General features: G+C 55.3%; 1 protein-coding gene across 5 annotated transcripts in view; it reads left to right on the top strand.

Moving 5' to 3' along the window:
• NDST1 (N-deacetylase/N-sulfotransferase (heparan glucosaminyl) 1) overlaps positions 1 to 17,559 on the top strand; it is a 54,155-nt gene that overhangs the window by 867 nt on the left and 35,729 nt on the right. Inside the window, exons 1-2 of one of the 5 annotated variants that reach the window (XM_014543096.1) lie at positions 16,342 to 16,485; positions 17,102 to 17,179. The exons of 1 other annotated variant lie outside the window; for it this stretch is intronic. The gene's annotated coding sequence lies outside the window, so the exon portion shown is untranslated. Of the gene's footprint in view, positions 1 to 16,341; positions 16,486 to 16,540; positions 16,668 to 17,058; positions 17,180 to 17,559 lie in introns of those variants that run through there. 3 more of the 5 variants (XM_005870486.2, XM_014543099.1, XM_014543097.1) reach the window with 3 other exon arrangements.

The following is a 17,559-nucleotide window of genomic DNA, read 5'->3' on the forward strand; positions in this document are numbered from 1 at the left end:
CCCACTCCACCCCCCCTGCTCGGCCCCCCCCCCCCCCACACCCCCCTGGAAAAAAAACCCATTTGGAATGGCCTGGGGTAGTATTGGCCCCTGGTCTGGGGTTCAGACTGACCTGGGTGTCTGTCACTTTCCAGCTGTGTGATCTTGGGCTGGTTCCTTATCTTCTCCTAGCCTCAGTTTCCTCACCTGTGAAATGGGCAAAATATAGTATCTGCCAGAATAAGGATGAAGTAAGAACCGATGGGACCTCAGTAAACAGTGGCTTGTTTATATTCAACAAGTACTTATTGCATGTTTGCTATGGGCCAGACAGGGGGCTAATTGACTTACATATGTGATCTCATTTAATTCTTTGACATGACTATTAACCACATGTTACAGAGGGGGAAACTGAGGCACAGAATGGCACAGGTCAAGTAGGTGGGAAGTAGTGGAACTTGGATTTGACTCCCCTCCCCCAGCCCGAGTCTCAGCTAACAGGGCTCTATAAGGTCCTGCTATGACTGAGCTCACAGTTTCATTTTCAGTTGGAATTGTGAGGACACCTGCTCCCTCTCCCCACTCCCCTTACCCCCAAGTGATGCTCCTTCTGGCGGTACTGGCGCGGGTGAGGTCTTTTGCCCTGGCTCTTGCTGTGGCAGCTGGAGCAGGAGGGGAACTCAGTTGGAGCCTGGGCCTGGAGCTCCGTGATGGTCCAGTTTCTGTTGCTGCCTGGATCCCTGGCAGGAACTCTCTCCCAGTTCGGGTGGTGCAGGGAGGAGCCCATCTCCCTGGCTTTGGCTGGGGACAGCTGGTGGCTTTGTCAACAGACCTCTCCCCAGCACCCAGGGGAGTGCAGTGGCTTTCATCTCCATTAGACCAGGTCACTTTCAGATCAGCAGGGGGCAGAGGTGGGGCCCAGAATTAAAGCCCTGGGGGTGATGAGAGCTCTAAGGCCAAGGCACTGACATCTCAGCGTCCTCGTGTGTGACTCATCAGCAGTCCTCAGTGCTAAGCTTATGGGCTGCTCTAGGTACCCCAGCCCCAAAGGTCCTTGAGGATAGTAATGAGGAGTGGACTTTGAGCCAGCGTCAGGACTGCAGAATCCTTGTGGAAAATGCACGCGTGTATGGGTTTTTGAGCCTAGGACACACGGCCGGTCCTCATTAAATGCCCTGTAAGTGAATTAGTGGGGTGGCCCAGACTTCCACTGGCTTTAATGCCCTGTGCAGGGGGTACCATCTCATGATTGCTGATTGGGCTTTGATTGGGGGCTTTGAGTAATTTCTTAAAAAATGGAAAGCAAATTGTTAGTTCATAAATGACATCCTAAAACAATGGAGCGGGGTAGATAACGAAAGAAGTTCTTGGAAGATGGAAGTTTGTGCATTGCTGTTCTAACTGCTCCGAGGGCAGGTCCAGCACTGTGTCTTGGACTTGCAGGGCCCATAGGCGTTTCCTGGGTCCTGAGAATAGGGGCCCTCCGGGGTGGACAGTTCACCTTCAGTTGTAGGAATGCCACTGGAAAGTCCACTACTCGCTAGACTTTGAGGGGATTCAGAAACTCAGGGAAATGGGTAGAGGGGCCGGAAGGCTGAAGGGAGTCCTGAGCGATGGGGATGACCCTTGGCATTGGTCAGACTTTCCTGTCATCATGATCAGAGCAGGGGGAGAGGCCTCTTGGATAATCAGAAGGTGAAGGGAGGGAGCCAGCAAGCAAGAAAAGATGGAGAGCTGGCCTCCCGTCAACAAGTGGGTATGCACGGAACAGTTTTGCAATCACAAGATGAAGATGTGAGCAGAAGTAAGAAAGCATAGGCTGGGGTTGGCCTAGGGGCCAACTGGGAAACTCTGAGCAAGTCACCTGAGAAAACTTAGAAATGGCCTCTGGCCTCCCCTGCCCTGGGCTGTTGACCCATCTGTCATACTTTGGGACTAAAACCAGGCCTGAAAGTCCCTAAGACGGGACAGAGGTTGGAATTTGCTTTGGGGTATGGCTGGAAATACCTGGACTGTTTGGAAGAGTTGGACATTCTTTACTTGAAATGGAAAGTTAGAGTAGCTTGTTAAATAGCTGTGGGAAAAGTCTGTGGACAAGGGTGATGGAGACATGAAATGGGCAAAAGGTGCTGCTGGCTCCTGACTGGAGAGGCTGCCGATCTGATGGGGGAGGGAAGACAAGGATCAAGTGGTGGCGAAGGTGATCAGTGATGGATGGGCTTTGTAAGGTCAGTGGAGGGGAAAGCTCCTCCGCTGCTGATGTCCGTCCGCAGAGCTTCCTGGGGGAGGAAGCTTGGTGAGGCGCAGACTGGGAACGGGGCAGTGGGAGATAAGATCGGGGCGGATAGCTTGCAGTGTGCCCCGGAGTTTGGATTTTATCCTGAAGCCGGTGGGGAGGACAGAGGGTTGTAAGCAGCTCGTTGAGTCGATGCCTGTTGCGGTGCCTTGTGCCAGGCTTCTTACAGACGCCCCATTGAAATCTCACAATACCCCTTCAAAGGAGCTGCTGCTGGCGGCCACCCCCACCCCTGCCCCGTTTTCAGATGGGGAAATGGAGGCTCAGAGGGATCGCAGAGCTATATTTGAACACAGGCCTGAACTGTTTCTGTTCTATTGTGCTGCTCCTCTCAGGTCATTTGGCCAAAGATGGTGGCAAGACTGGCTGTGTGGAAACCAGCTCAGAAATGCTGGTCCAGCAGAGAGATGGCCAGAGTGTGACTCGAGCTATGGAACGGAGAGGGAAGGAGGGGAGGCTGCAGGACCTTGTAGCTGCCTTGGGGACTGGGGTCATCACAGGTGGTCTAAGATTTGGGGAAGGACCATTACGTGGCAGTGTCGCTACTTTCAAGTCCCTGCAGGGCTCTCTGTGTGCAGAGGGCGTAGTCTTGTCTTGTGTGGCTCCTGGGGGCACAGACAGCATCAAGAGTGACAGGGAAGCTAATGGGAATAAGCTCCTTGGTGAGGAGATAGATCCCCATCCCCGAAGGTCTGCAGAGAAGCTGGAGAGTTGGAGAGGCTGCAGGAAGCCTGTACCAGGAGGGTCAGGCCTGGGTGACCTCTTTCAGTTCCCAGTTTACCCGAGAATATTAGGGGGGGGGGGGGGGGGCTTGGCCCACATCCACTGGCCCACTTCCACACTGCTTTTCTCATAGCTTTTCAGAACTGCCCCTTCTTGTACATCTCAGGATGTTCCTCATAAATGCCAGGCCTGCAGGGCTCCACCTAGGAGAGTCCTTGCCCCGTGGAATATACTCAGCCCAGCCTACCTTCTAGAGGCCTCTCAGGATGTGTGGATCAGCCACCGGAGCCTGTGCTGGCGGAGACTGGTTTCACAGAGGACTGAACCTTTTTCTTCCATTTCCCAATCTGTGAAATGGGTTCAATTTCTCTTTCCTCAAATATGAGGAAATAAGGCTGCATCATGAATCAGGCTGAATCAGCAGGGGTTGGAGGAAAGGCCTGGCAGGTTTGAACGTGAGGAGTGGGAGGGGTGGGGGGCAGGGTAATCCCTCCCTTCCCTGCAGCAGAGGCTAAAGCAGGCTCTGCTGATCTTGGGAGGTTTGGAGCTCGGTGGAAGGGGCAGACATGATTGTCTTGGACCATGTGGCCTCAAGGCTAGTCTGTCACCAAAGGAGTCAAATTGGGGATGAAGCTCTCTTCTAGATGGAGGATAGTTTGTGTTAAGTTGCTTCCTGGCCCTTTTTATTACTACCTGTTTTATTTTTAGATACAGATCGGAGTTACTGAATTTTAAAATGTGTATCACAAATGAACATGTATTTACTGGAAGGCAAGGTGGCTGGCTAGGTAGTGCCCTGTCTCCCATTGGCTGCCTCTTCTCCCTCCCTCTGTGCTCCCTTTCCCTTGCTACACCTCCACATCCCTGCTAATAGCGGGGATGCTGCAGCCTCGTCGCTTCCCCTCAACCCCCCAAATCCTTCTCACCAGTGCCCAGCTCCAGTGTCACCTCTACATGCAGTCATCCCTAATTCTGCAGAGCTGGCATTGCCCACTCCCTGCTTTATATGTGCAGAACCTGTTATCTGGCCCTCTCATGGGCCCTTCACACACCTGGCTTTGAATTTTGGTTCCTTAGGAACATGTCTCATCTTCCCTAGGCTCCGTGCCCAGAAACAGGGGCTGCGTGTGGCCCATCTCTGCCCCAGCAGAGGTGGGCAGCATTGCAGAGTGGAATAGAAAGTCCTGGGTTCAAATCCCAGCACTGCCACCATTGGCTGTGGGATCCAGAGCAAGTTACCCAAATCTCTCTTGGCATCAGTTTCCTCAATTGCAGGAGGAGGAGAGTAAGAAAAGAATCCTGCTTTGCTAGGGAGGTTGAGCAGATCGCAGTAAGGGCCCAGTAAGCAGGAACTGTTAAAGATAACAGTGGTTGTTATTATTATTGTTTGTTTACATCTGGGAAGCGATCTGTTCTTTCGAGATGAAGGGAAGGCTCCCAGGAGTTTGAGTTCCTGAACTTTCTGTCTCAAGGCTTGTTCGGGTGATGAAACTGAGGCCGGAGAGATGGGGCAATCTGCCTGGGGTATGGGAGCTGCTGGCCTTATTCGGGAAGCCTGGCAGGATTTCCGCTCTTTGTCACACCTGTTTTTCCTCTTCTCTCCTGTCATTCAGGATAAGGTGCTCAAGTTCTGTAAGCCCAGACTGGAGGCCATGTTGAACGGTATCTCAAACAGTGTGCCAAAGAAGATGACCTGGCTGGCAGGCGCTGGGCTGCCCTCAAGCCAGGGACCCAAGGCCCGGACTGTGTGCACTAAGTCCTGGAGCCTCCAGAGGCCTCCTGCCCAGTCTCCCGGTGCCCTAGGAAGGGGAAGAGGATGGTGGCAGGGAGAGGTGACCTAGGCCAGGTCTAGAACACAGACAGCAGAGGCTGGGAACTAGGCTCTGGTGCTAGACAGTCTGGGTTCAAATCCCTGCTGGGCCACTTCCTACTTGAGGGACATGGGGCAAGCTGTTTAGTTTTTTCAGAGTACAAAGGGGACCATAATTGTCCCCCTTTCACAGCATTTAGGGATATAATTCAGGAAGGTGCTGAGTTATGGTGATTGTTATACTGATGATGTTGTTATTGACTGAGGAGCTCTCTTTACCCTCCCTCCAACAGCAGTAGGAGATAGGCACGGTGTCATCCCCTTTAGCAGATGTGATAGCTAAGTCTTAGCGAGGGGCACAGCTCAGCCTGAATACTGTCAAGGTCTGCTGCTTTCTGAGGGGCTGCTCTGGCCAGAGGAGGCACCGGAAATGAGGAAGCGAACCAGCAGAGCTAGCCAGGATGGCAGGTTGTCTGGAGGTGTGGGGCAGAATCCTGGTGCTCACGTGGTTGGGATGTGGTGGAGACTCTGGCCTGGTTCAGACCTGAGGTCTGCTGGCTCCACGAAGCGGGGCGTGGATTCCCATCACCCCTAGGCCAGCCAAGGATCGGCCTGTCCGGGCAGGTCCAGGGTGGCGGTCGGTGAAGGTTTGCTGTAGTCATTGCGCAGCTGCGGCCACCTCTGGTTTACCCTACCTGCCCAGGCAGAGGCCAGGTGAGAAGAAATGAATGTCGTCATCCCAGCCTCACTCATGCTGCACCCTCTGCCCAGCTTCTCCTCCTCTCCTCCTTACATATGGGCAGCTCCTGCTCTTTTTTTTTTTAAAATCTTTAAATTCTTTATTAGTTAAGGAATTACAAATGTGTCCTCATTCCCCCCATTAACTCCCATCCTCCCCGCCCCCCACTCATGCTGTCAGCATCATCTTTACGGAAGCTCTCCCTGATTCACCTGCAGGTTAAGTTAGTGGTTCTCAAAGTTGGTCTCTGGACCAGTTGCATCAGCATTACCTGGAAACTTGTTAGAAATGCAAATTATCTAGCCCCACCCAGACCTACTGAATCAGAAACAGGTGAGGAGGAGTGAGAGGGGGAGAACCAGGATCAGCAGCCTGTTTTAAGACCTCCAGGCAATTCTGATGCGGGCTAAAGTTTGAGAAACACTGGTTAGTTAATTTAAAAAATTTGATGCTTCTCTCCTTGGGCTGTCAACATATTCAGACACCTAGCAAATGTGGGGGAGCCAGAGGAAAGCCCCATTTCTCGATACTCTGTCTTCAAGGAGCCACCATCTTGTAAGAGCTTTCTGACCCCAGCAAACAATCTTGTGATGCAATGATGGGGTTCAGCAGAACCCCAACGGGATTACCGGAGACAGTGCTAGGGCCACGTGAGGAAGGCAGGGTTGGGGGATTTGAAAGTGGGGGGTGTTTTGTGAGTAGCAAGGATAGATGCCAGGAACAAGCTGGCCGTGTTCTGGGGCTGGGGCCAGATCTGGTTGGACAGAGTGTGGGTCCTGCTTCAGACACGGCTGGGTGCTGGGGGCGGGGGTGTGAGGAGTGGACATGTGTGTGTGGTTACAGTGGCCAGATGAGAGGGCCAAGGGGCCTTAGCTGTCACCGGTCCAGTGGTTTTAAGCGTCTCAATAATTTCAGTGATGATGATCGTATAATTGCCACTCACATTTACTGGGAGCTTATCAGTGCTTGTTAGGCACTTCCATGTAATCGTATCTGGAGTAATCCCTAGGATAATCCTATAAAGCAGGCACTAGTATTGTCCCCATTTGTAGATGAAAATACTGAGGCCATATAGCCATCGGGTGGTAGGTCTAGGAATTCTATAGGATTCTGTAGGGGTGCTTAGAAGCATGATCTCATTGGGAAAAGGGCAGTGGGGGTTGTCCTGGAGTGTTTGTGTAGTAGGCACAAGTTAGATTGCTTTTCTAAAGAGATAGGCGTATACATTCTACCAAATGGGTGAATCGGGCTTGGCGGATTGGGTTAGGGTGGTTAGGGCTCAAGCCTCCAGGTTGGGGCCTCTGCAGGCACTGTCACTCTTCCTGTCTTATGGCTGGGCCATCTGAGCACAGAGAGGCTCAGTGCTGGGCTCCAGGCCCCACTCTGAGGGCAGGAGGTAAAATAAGAGGAAAAAGTAGATCTCCTCTGGTTCTAGCAGGAAGGGTGTGGGGTGAAGATCAGAGCCCACTGTCTACCCTGCTGTTCTTTCCTGCCTCAGTATCCCCAAGGTATTGCCCAGGAGCCCAAGGGCTTTCCTGACATAATGTTCCCCTTCATTTCCTAGCGGGAAACTGAGGCCCAGGGAGGAGCAGGGACTCACCCACACAGGCCCACACACGGTGTCTCGATTGGGACCAGAGCTCAGACCAGAGAAGGGTTTGTTTCCCCAAAACTGCCCCTGCTCCCCACCCCCCATCTTTGGCAGGCTGGGTAGCCAGAGCCCTCAGGGTGGCCCAGAGCAATGCTTGGGGGGCAGAGATGGGTGTGTGCTGGGGAGAAAGCTGCCAAGGAGGGGTGGGGCAGCGTCCAAGAGGAAGAGCGCCAAGAAGCCCAAACCCCAGACGGAAACCAAATGTATTTTCTCGGTCCTCAGAGGATATTTGGAACAATGGAAGTAGGAAGGGGGAAGTTGGACTATAAAAAGGGCTTCTTGATATAAAAAAAAATAGAGTCTTTAAGTTTGACTTTTGTTTTTCTGGAGGATGTTTATGTAACTTCCCAAAGCAAGATCCCAGGGCCCCGTGAAGTTTGTTGGGCTGTTTCTAGACTCAGGCTCTGGGGCTGGGAAGGACTTGACAGGGACATCTCCCCATTGTGCAGTTGGTGGAACTGAGGCTCTCAGAGGCGGGAGGGGCCTGCTTGAGGTCAAACAGTAAGGCCGTGGAAGACTTGGGACTAGAGCCTGGGTCTTCCGGTGTCTTTTATTTTTTTTTAATATATTTTATTGATTTTTTACAGAATGGAAGGGAGAGGTATAGAGAGTCAGAAACATCGATGAGAGAGAAACATCTGATCATGTGTCCGCAACCAAGGTACATGCCCTTGACTGGAATCGAACCTGGGACCCTTCAGTCCACAGGCTGACGCTCTATTCACTGAGCCAAACCAGTCAGGGCTCTTCCGGTGTCTTGTAAGAGGCTATTGTGTTGGCTTACTTCTCTGAGGACCCCGGCATGGAGGCTGTGCAGGGGCTATACAGGGGTCCCCCTTGGAGACGTGCAGAGCTGCTGGGTCGGGAAAAGGCCAGGTCTGGCCCGCAGTGCGGTGGGCCCACTAGCTTCCGGTGTCTTGTAAGAGGCTGTTGTCTTGGCTTACTTCTCTGAGGACCCTGGCATGGAGGCTGTGCAGGGGCTATACAGGGGTCCCCCTTGGAGACGTGCAGAGCTGCTGGGTCGGGAAAAGGCCAGGTCTGGCCCGCAGTGCGGTGGGCCCACTAGATGGTGACTTGCATGGAGGGGAGGAGGCTGGATGGTTCACAGGGTGATGCCACCCCCTCCAGATGCTGGGGCCCAGCTGTGCACCGCCTGCCCAGCAGCTGGGAGCTGAGTCACACCTAGTGGGTGCCAGGCAAGGGCTATTGTGTGTCATGATTCATTCAGTTCTCCCCCTCCTGAAGGGATGAGTCGGCCCTGAGCACTGGTTTGTGCTCATGTCTGTGGATTTAAGCAGCTGTGCGTTTGGGCTCCAAGTTTACATATGAGGGGGGTCCGGAGGATTTGGGGGAGTCCCTCCCCTCAGCCGCCTCCTATCTCTTGATCCTATGTGTCTTAGGATCTTGACCCATCCATTCTCACTGATGCAGAGATCTGTGAGCCCCTGAAACCATGTGAAAGTTGGGAGGCATTTCTGTGCATTCTTCTTCTGCGGCACCTATAGGTTTCGTCAGGTTGTTAGAGGACTTGACCTCCCCCGGAGTGCTGACAGGAGGGCAGGGGTCGTGTGCCTGCCGCAGGCTTGAGGAGGCTGCCGAAGAGGCTGTGTGGTTCTCGCAGCAAGCAGCCTGGTGGCAGTGCAGCACCATGGTGCAGTGTGGTCGCGGAGGCCACTGTCGGGTTCCAAGCCAGCACCTTCCCTGCAAGCTGCATGCCCTTGGGTGAGTTGTGTCTGTGCTTCAGTTTCCCTGTCTGCTAAATGGGAATAATAAGCATAGTTATGCCGTGATAGACTTGCTAATTTGCTGTGCAATCCTGTTAAGTGCCTTATCCTGGGGTCTTAGTCTCCATCTCCGGCTCTGCATTCTGAGGTGGGCTCTCTAGGAACTGCAGGGCAAGGTCGGAGAGTGGGGTGGACAGGGGAGGAGGGAGACTCCCTCTGCATTCTGGGACTCCCTAGTCCAGCTCCCCACTCCGTGCCTTGAACCCATGGCTTTGTCCTGAAGGAGGGTTATGTAACCAGCCGCCTGGCCAGGCAGGACTCCCTTCTCAACCTCGCTTTGTCCCGATTGTCTATTCTCTCCCTTCCCCCCAATGGAGCTGTTGCATTAGCCGACCTGTTCTTCAAGCTCCAGGGATGAAATCGAACCTGTGCTATTTTGCCACCAATTGATTTAGTCTGGAGGTTTGCTGGGCAGGTGGCCCCTCCTCCTACCACCTGGGGACAGACAGAGCTGATGCCTTTGTGCCTGCTTTGGGAATGGAGACAGGGACTCCTTTGTAGGGGGAAAGGCAGGCAGTAGGTGCGGGGGGCCTGGACCCATGGTCCCTATGGTTCCAGCAGGTATACCCACCCCCTCCCCACGACTTCCTCCCCAGCAGTGCCTGCCCCACCCTCCAGGCCAGCACGGGAAGTCATCCTCCACGGCGTGCTCCCTGTCTCTTTTAAGAAAACAGAGGTCACAAACGGGCAGGCCACATCCGCCCCCCAGGCAGATTTTGCTTGGCCCATGCCAAAAATTGAACTAGTTGACAATAGGAAATTTTACATCAAAATCCCAACTTCTGGCTTTACTTCAGAAATGGGAAGATCATATAACTCCGAGCCGCCATTCTCCAGTGGCCACTCCTGGAGAGGAGGCACACACACTCCACTTTGCCCAGCCCCACCAGCCGCTTCACACACTTCCACGACCTTTCTGGCCCTCTAGGCATCTGAGTTGGCAACCCTGTCCTGAGGGCAGGGGCTGCTTTCTCTCCGTGTGGTAGTGGTACCTCTTCTGTCTGCTCTGTGGGCTCCTTGAGGGTTATGGAGGGTCCTGTGTCCCCCATAACACTGTGCTCAGGCTCAGGGTGAGGTACACAGCAGGAGCATAATAAGTGCTGCCTTTATGAATGAAGGTGTGGCAGTGGTGCTCCCCACCAGCTGTGAAGGTCCATTTAATAGAGGCTCTGGATCCGCCTGCCCTGTGGCCCTCGAATCCTCTCCCACATAAGCTGTGGCTGCTTAGCTACTGACCCAGACAGCTTCTTAAGCTGCGGATAAAGAGTCACGGAAAGTGTCCCCTGCAGCATAACCCAGGAGAGGAGCACTGAGCCTGCACCTGTCCCCACCCTGCGCTCCCCGGGGCTTGGAGGGGTTGGGGGGAGAAGGGAGGCTGGGATCGCAGCCTTCAGAGGGCATGATGCCAGCCCTTTGCGTCCTGAGGGGACAGGGGACGGGAAGGTGGGGTCATTTCAGTTTACTGGACTGGCTCCCTCCCCCCACCCCCTGCTCCTTCCCTTCGGGCCTTTCTCTGTTTCATTCTCCTTCTAGAGTTCCTGCTTTCACCGTCAGCCCTTTATCCAGCTGTCTGTCCATCTGAGCTTTATTTCACTCTTAATTGAAATCCTAAGCATCCCTCGAGGCCAGCTAAGATGTCTCCTCCTGGAAGAGGTCTTAGCGGAGAGGTCACAATTGCTCTAGGTACACAAAGACCTGGGAAGCTTGAAAAAATGTGTGCAGATTTCTGTCTCATCTTTGATTCCTTCAGTCTGGGGTACAGCCTCCCTGCTCTGGAAGATTCAGACTCGAAGGGCACCCCGCTGTGTGGGTCCTGTGGCAGGTAGACTGAGGCTTCAAGTGCAGACTGGACAAGCCATTTACAGATGGGTAAACTGAGGTACACAGAGGGAGTGCGCGGCAAGTCGGACCTGGACTCCAGGTCTTCTGACGCCCAGGCAAGGCCATACTCCTCTGTCCCCACCTCCCCCTGCAGGATCGGTGCCTCATCACCCAGTGAGGACAATCGTCTGATTATGATGACCTGTAGGCTGGGGCCTGGAAAGGTGAAGCCACCATGCCACAGCCACCCTAGAGGCAGAAACCGGTTGGGTGTGCAAATTACCCCTCCGACATCCTCCATCCCTTTTTTTATTTTTCCTTAAACTGTTGCTATGGGCCTGTGCCCATTTCCGCCTGGCACTGGGCTTCACACTCTTTATTTTGAGAACAAAGCTTCCTTCTGATGGTCCTGCTGACAACAGGAAAGGGGCAGGCGTGGCCCTGGGCTTCCCTCCTCCGCCTCCTCTTGCTGGGAGGATGGGGAAGCCTTTGTAGATGCTGGACCCCGGCAGCTCTGGGGGCTGGGAGGGAGGGCAGCAGCAGCCTGGCCCATGCCCCTGCTGGTGCCTGGAGCCACTCTGTGGGCCCAGCTGTCAGATTGGAAAGTTCTCCTTTAGTGGCCAAAAGTGGGCAAAGGCATCGGACAGGGACCAATGTAATTGTCCTGTTCTGGCCCAAGCAGTGAGTTGTTAGATTTGACCCGCACTGTTCATGTGACAACCTCTGGGTTGCAGCTGGCACTGGTGGAGTATCGTATTGGCTCCCAGGTGACCCTGGTCTTCCAGGGGCCTGCAGAAACCGGAAGGTGTGTTTAAATGAGGAAAGCAGTAGTCCCTCATTCAACATCTGCTTTGTTCCAGGCACTTTTCTAGGCACTGGGATGCAGCATTGAACAAAACAGACCGAGGCTTGGGGCTGATATTGTAGCGGTGAGATAGAATCAACAAGCAACAAATACTAGCCCAGCACTAACTACTAATCAGGTAGTGAGAGGTGCCTGTAAGAAAGCTAAGGCTGGAAGGGAGGTAAAAAGTGTGACTTCAGGGAGTGGCTCTGCTGTGTCAGGTCGTGGGAAGCCTCTGGTAAGGGGACAGTAGACTCTAGGAGGGAGACGGGAGCCATGGGGTATCTGGGGAAGAGCATCGCAAAGACTTCGAGGCAGAAGGGTGTGGGGTGTGCTTGAGGAACAGCAAGGAGGCTGGCGTGGCCAGGGCAGGAAGAATAAGAGCCATCCTGGTGGGAGGTGGGCCAAGGGAGTGTGCAGGGTCTCCCGGCCCATCCAGAGGACTTAGCTGTTGGGTCAGAGTAAAGGGGAAGTGGCTGAGGGGCTGGCCGAGGTGTGACTTGTTTCAGCGTAAGTGTGAGAGGGATCGTGTGAGCTACCGTGTGGAGAGGAGACCAGGTGGAAGTGGGACTCTGGCCAGGAGGCTGCTGCAGTCACTCCCATGAGGGAGGACCTCAGTGTGGGGATGGTTGGGGAGTCCACTTCTGGCTTGATTTTGCAGGGTGAGCCACTGGATTAGATGTGGGGTGTGAGAGGAAGAGGGTGTCCATGGCAAGGTTTCTGCCCTGAGGACCGTGTTGTCATTTACTGAGACAGGGAGGCTGCAGGACAGGCAGGTTTGGGGAGAACAATGGAGATTTCAGGTCAGAGGTGTGAGGTTGGCGCTCCCCCTGGGGTTGGGGAGATTGGTCCTGGGCCTGCCCCGTCTTGTTATTGAAGGGTGATTTCCTCAGGGGCCGTGAGGGTACCCAGTGGGACCCTCCTGTGCCCCAAAGATCTGATCTCTCTTTGCAAAGCTCCTCCTGCTTTTCCCTTCCTCTGGACAGAGGGAAGAGGCAGATCCTAAGGACTCATTGCTGTGGCGTTGGTCCGGGCCTTCCTGCCGGGCATGCCTCTGGGTGGGAGTTCCTCCTGGGGTGGAGGGCAGGGAGCCCTGGAAGGGGAGGCCTTGTCCTGACTCTGCCGCCAACACAGAGAGCTTTTTCTCTGTGCCTTGGTTTCCCCTCCTGTACATAGAAGCATTGAGCTGGCCCCGGGGTCCTGAGGGTGGCAGGGGCACTTGAGGAGGCCGCACAGCACCATGGTCAAGAACCAGAGTCCAGACACGGGTTTGAATCCTTTCTCTGCCAGTGACGTGAGCTCTCTGAGCCTTAATGTTCCCATCTATAAAAATGGGCCAACCTCAGTACCTGCGTCTCAGAGTCACTGTGAGGGTTAAATGAGACAATGTGCACAAAGCGCTGAGCAAAGGCCCTGTCACACACAACACCCAGTTAACCGGCTGTTGGTAACAGTGGCCTGTGTAGCCAGTCAGATTGAAGGGTTTTGCCTGGTGGGTGGTGGGAGCCATGGAAGGTTATTGAGTAGGAGCATGTTTCACATGTGGGTTGAGGGGGCAACTGTTAGTGTGGAGACTCGGCTGAGCCCCTTTCACCTGCCAGAGTGAGACCTGAGGGCCGGCACTGATGGACTCTCCTGACCTTCCCCACCCAAGAGTCTTCGTTGACTTGGCTGGGCAGCCTCTGCCTAGCCCAGGTCCCTTGGGATGGGGTGGTCATTTTCCCTAAGGTCTCCTACAGGATCCCTTGCCTCTCTATCCCAGGGGCTGACCTTACGAATTGAGTGAGGGGCATTGAAGGACGGGTGACAGTGAGGGGATTGAGTTGCATGTAGGGCTCTGGACAGGGCCAGCGGGGGCAGGGCGGGCCTGGAGTGCCATTCCACTGGGCACTTGTGTGAGTCAGGCCGGGTGGCGCTTGCTGCTGTGGAGCTGTGGAAAGGTTGACAACGGCGGAATGTGGCCCCCTCAGGACCCACACTTCAGTGGTGCCCAGGCATGCTGGCCGGCCCTGTGTTTTGCAAGCCTGTTTCCCAGCAGTTGAGCCGTGCCAGGATGGCCAAGGACATTTCAGAGTCCCCCGGGGCTCACAGCCAGGCTGTCACCAAGCATTGCTTGTTTTCCCAGGGTCCAAGGGTTTTTAGGGTTGGAGGAGGCTCTGGAGATATTCCAGGGACTTTTCTCACCAGCTGGGTAAATTGAGAGAGAGCAAGGCACTTGACCAAGGTCTCACAAGGCCGCCTCCCTCCTATCTGTCACCTCCCTCTGTTCCCATGTCCCTTGCTCAGACTCCTGGCCTCCTGCCCAGATGTTCATAACAACCTCCATCTAGTGGGCTCTCCAAGAGCTTTGTTTGTCCTTCTATTATCATAATCTTGCCATAACCTGCCAGGCACGCACACTATTTGAGTGTGTCTGGTCTCCTGGTCCCTCTAGTCCCAGACAGAGCAGTGCCGCACTGAGATGCTGAGCTCAGGCCCACAGCCAGACCACCCTCCACTGGAATCCCAGCTCCGCCCCTCGAATCCCAGCTCCGCCCCTTCCTAGCTTCGTGACCTGGGGCCAGAGGCTCCACTTTCTGAGTCTCAGCATCTCCACCTGTGAAATGAAAATAGTAGCAGAAATGAAAACCTGCACAGAGTGAGCGCAACAGTGGTCACTTTGTTATCGGGCCATCAATGCTGGTCACACTGAAAAGTCAAGGGCATGGAGGGGAGACAAAGCCCTGGATGGGGAGGCGGGAGATGCAGACTCCAAATTCACTCTCAAGCACTGCCTCGGTGTGTGCTCTTTGGGAAGTCACTCCTCTGCCGGGAACACCAATTTCCTCACGTGAGAAAGAGAGAAGAAATTCCTGCTCAGTTCCTATAAGGTTGTCATGTGATGCCAAAGCAATGTCTGTGAAAAAGCTTGGCGTCTGTGTAACGATTTAAAAATGGCACAGCAGTGGCTGTGGTGTGCTGGTGGCGACGAGGACATTGTAGCCACAGCGGTGGACAGCTGGCTTGGCTGCAGGCTGGTCAGCCTGCAAATGCCCAGCGCCCACACGGGCTTCCGTCCCCGCCTGCTCCCGGCCTCCACCAGCCTGCCTTTCACATTAGCCTCAGCATTGCGCCCTCCATGTGGGAGGTACAAAGACCCGATGGCATCCTCCAGGCCCTGTGGGTTTTGGGTGATCTGTGGTTGACGTTATGGAATGCCGGGATGAAAGCCAGACACCAGTTTGAATCTCAGCTCAGCACTTCGCAGCTGGGAGCTTGAGCTTGCTTATCCGCCATGAGCCTCAGTTTCCACATTTGTAAAATGAGGCCCCGCAGAAGTGGAGCCACGCAGTTAGCAAAGGGCCCCGCATCCAGTTACACAGCTGACGTTGTATATAGTGTTGTCCACCTGGAGCGTGGTGACTTACGGATTTATGGACAGTGGGGAGTGGGGGTTATAGTGCCCGTTTCTGGGGTGAGCTGTGGAGGTCAGTTATGATCCCTACAGAATCTCCCAGCTTAGAGTTAGGAGGGCCCCTGGAGTCATCTGGCATTATTCCATTTTACAGGTGAGCAAAGAAGGCCCAGAAAGGAGCGGAAGGAGCCGAGGGTTGCCTGAGGTCACCGAGGTCACAGGCAAGGCTGGGACTAGGTGAGGCAAGTGAGGCCCCTGGAGCCAACTTGGAGGAGTGTTGACTCAGGGCGCTGGGAGGTGGCGCTTCCCCCCAGCGTTGCGCAGGGGCACACCAGCACCTGAGGGGGGACCTCCTGAATGTGCGCCTGCTGCCTCACTAGAACTAGAACTCTGGTCTCCTGAGCGTTGGGAGTGTGGGGACACCTGTGAGGCACCTTCAAGAGTCTCACTGAGACCCCCTGGGTCCCCTGAAAAGGAGCCTGTGATATATAGGTCACCCGGCGCGGTTTGCTGTGTCTCTGTGCTCTCGCTGCCTATGCTCCAGAGAAAGCGAGGCCCGCCTGTTCCCCCGCTGCTCCCTTCCCTGCCAGCTGCGCCTCTGTGTGAGCATATTGATCCCCTTGCCACCGAGGTGTGTTGGCAGGGGCTCTTGTCACTGGCGACAAGCCCCAGCAAGTCTGGAGGGACGAGGCCCCTTTCATGTGGGTCTTGGGTCTCAGCAGGCCCCATGTTATGCCGGTCAGGCCTCCAGAAGATTAGGGGCTTCTGCAGCTCAAGTGCCTCAAAGCTTTCTCTCCCTCCTTGGTTCCCCTGAGAACCTGGCTGCCTCCCCTCTGGCCACCGGGCCTGGAGCCTTTCAGTTCTGTCTGGCAGGCAGCCTGGTCGGGGTGTATCCCCCTGGGCCAGTCTGCCCATCACCACCACCACCAGGCCTCAGGTGACTTGTTAAGAGGTGGCCAAGATGGCTCATCCCTGCAGGGGTGCCTAGGATTTACCTGGGGCTGGCCGCATCATAGGCCCCCCTCCTGGGGTGACAGGAGGGGGCTTTGGACAGTCTGCCCCGTCTCCATCCCCAAGCCCCATGCATGCAGGCGCACCACCTTTCTTCTCTATTTCTGCTCTTGAGGCCTCAAATCCTGTCATTAGCAGGTTGCTTTGGGTGTCGCTAAAAAGGCAAAAAAACCCTGGCGGGTGAACGCTCTCACATGTTTACTGCCGAGAAGGAGCCTGGCCCCTTTCCAGCTGCCTGTGTGGCCAGGTCGCTTCTTTCTGGGCTTCGTAAGGCCCTTCTCAGCTCTAGCACCTGACACTCTGGCCGTCACCAGCTTCCTCCTCTGCATGGCGGGGCCATGGGAAGGGCCAGAAGCCAACGCCACAGCCGCTTTGACCACCAGCTGACCCCTCCTGAGAATATCAGCCTTTCTTCTGTCTCTTCTCAGGACAGGTGGGGAAACTGAGGCCTGGAGCAGGGGAGGACCTTGCTTAAGATCACGTAGGAGGTCAGGCAGAACTGTGAGCAGTTACGCTTGCTGCCAGCGAGGGCTCCTCCTCTCCTGGCTGTCACCTTTCCTGAGCGGGACCAGAAGCATAAGGGCCAGGGACATGCTTCTTCTTCTTCCGTGGAAGGTACCTACAGGCAGGAGTCCCTGCCTGTTGGGGGGATCCCTGGGCCGGGGACTGAATTGGGCTGAGGCCCAATAGGTAGGGGCTGGTGGCCTCTGACTAGAGACATGGTGGGGGTGGGGTGCTGAAGGCTTCCTGGAACATGGTTGGTGGCTCAGGGTGCCCTGGGGCCACCCCCTCCCTCCCGGGCTCTTCCGTGGAAGGTACCTACAGGCAGGAGCCCCTGCCTGTTGGGGGGATCCCTGGGCCGGGGACTGAATTGGGCTGAGGCCCAATAGGTAGGGGCTGGTGGCCTCTGACTAGAGACATGGTGGGGGTGGGGTGCTGAAGGCTTCCTGGAACATGGTTGGTGGCTCAGGGTGCCCTGGGGCCACCCCCTCCCTCCCGGGGAGGGGACTGGCCAACTGTAATGCCATTTGTCCTGGCTCTGGGATTAGGTGCGGCCGTGTTAAGTGAGAAGTGTGGAGCCATTGAGAGGACGCGGTGCAGTAAAGCGGCTGCTGCCTGGAGCTCCGGTGGGTCTTGTCATTTTCTCCCTGGGCTCCCTGTGCCCTCTGACCATGGCCCCTAGTGCCCTCCCTGCTCTCCAGCCCTCCCAGGTCTGTCTGGATGTTTGTGTGCAAGCGGCGTGTGCATGTTCATACCCACGCAAGAGGGGCCCAGGGTGCAGAGGTGGGGGCTGGCTGGCCGCGGAGCCTGGCGCTGGGTCCTGTCTGCCTTCAGGACCAGAGGCAGGTTCCTTCAGTGTCCCAGGCCCTGTGTCGCTGCAGGACTGGCCAGCAGCTTCCTGATGGAGGAGGAGGAGGTGTGGGAAGGAAGGAAGGGATCAGTTTCTCTTGCGACTTCTGACAGCTCGGCAAGCCCTCAAATCCACCTGGAGCCGACAGGTCCGAGA

Source organism: Myotis brandtii, unplaced genomic scaffold (assembly GCF_000412655.1).
Source record: "Myotis brandtii unplaced genomic scaffold, ASM41265v1 scaffold32, whole genome shotgun sequence".
In the NCBI taxonomy this organism is placed as follows: domain Eukaryota; kingdom Metazoa; phylum Chordata; class Mammalia; order Chiroptera; family Vespertilionidae; genus Myotis; species Myotis brandtii.